Source organism: Artemia sp. Qi Xiang Cuo, chromosome 12 (genome assembly GCF_049724085.1).
Source record: "Artemia sp. Qi Xiang Cuo chromosome 12, ASM4972408v1, whole genome shotgun sequence".
Lineage (NCBI taxonomy): Eukaryota > Metazoa > Arthropoda > Branchiopoda > Anostraca > Artemiidae > Artemia > Artemia sp. Qi Xiang Cuo.
The window spans coordinates 16,308,793-16,310,289 of NC_142805.1; positions in this window are offsets into that span (position 1 = coordinate 16,308,793).

Below are 1,497 nucleotides of genomic sequence, written 5' to 3' on the forward strand. Positions count from 1 at the left end.
TGCCACAAGTTTGGACTTGCAACCTGACTCTGTAAAAAAAAAAGTACGAAACTCATAAACAACTAAATTCCTTTCTTTGTAGAAAATCGTTTACTCACGACATCTTTGGCAAAACCTGCATTCTAAAAAAAGTACCAAGATTAAGCACTATTTTGGCGAAAAATGACATTTTTTTTCCAAAATATATAGGCTATCCAGTTGGGAAATGTTTCGTTTTATGTTATAAATTCACAAAAAGTGGCCCTTTTTTTCCTTTTATGTCTCAAATTTCTAAAATATATCACTTTTTTGCCCTTTTATGTCATTGTGTCCCAGCACACGGGAATGTGTCCTTGTGACATAAAATATGTCCAGTTGCCAACTCCGGCGATGGTGTTCCCCACTATAATTCCATAGTAAAAAAAAAAGTAATACCGAGTATAGTCGATCGAATAAGATATTGCTATTGTTCTGTGATAAGCTACGTTTGGTCAAATATCAATTTTATCAATGGATCTTGGAAATCCGTTTTTCAGCTTAATAGTTAGCCAGAGATGTTGTTTGTAACTATCTTTTTAATGACCATCTCTTAACATTTAAATCCTGTCTTATAACTTTGAAAAACAGCTATGAAAATGTAGACTTTTATATTTTTTTTTATAAGAATGTAAGTTTTATTTTTTTTCGATTTTTCGACTGAGGAGGTAAATATGAAATAATCTAGACCCGGCGTGTAAGGATATGCGCTAGTTTTATATATATATATATATATATATATATATATATATATATATATATATATATATATATATATATATATATATATATATATATATATATATATATATATATATATATATATATATATATATATATATATATATATATATATATATATATATATATATATATATATATATATATATATATATATATATATATATATATATATATATATATATATATATACTTTGGCCTTCAGTTTACCAATGGATAGAAACCCAAAAACAAAACGAAAAGAATATTCGACTCATGTTTTGTGTCTGACACATATTTCAAGAAAGAAGATTAAATTCAAGGAAATAAGCCGTAATAAGCATGGTTCTGACACGTTGGGGGCTTTAAAAGACTGAGGAAAAGTTTTTAAATAGTTTCGGGTGGATTATTATTGTCTAAGGATAGTCTTAGGTGTACATTTGACCGGTTCCAGGTGTTTACCCCCCGAAAAACCCCTTCTTGCTGAAAAGAAATTGTTCTCAAAAATTTACTCCCTACTGATTATTTCTCCTAGACGACCCCCCCCCCCCCTGCAGAAGACTCCCCCGTAAAAAATGTCCGTATGCTTTCCAATAACAAATACTATCTGTAAGCAATGGACAAATTACAAAAGATAGAAAAGCGCTTATACTTCTACAATGGGGTTCTCTGATTGTTTTGTTGTTAGGAAGGAAGGGATATGCCTCAAAGGGTGCATTTTAATGCCAGAGCATCTCAGCTCTAATTGAGCCATCAGATAAA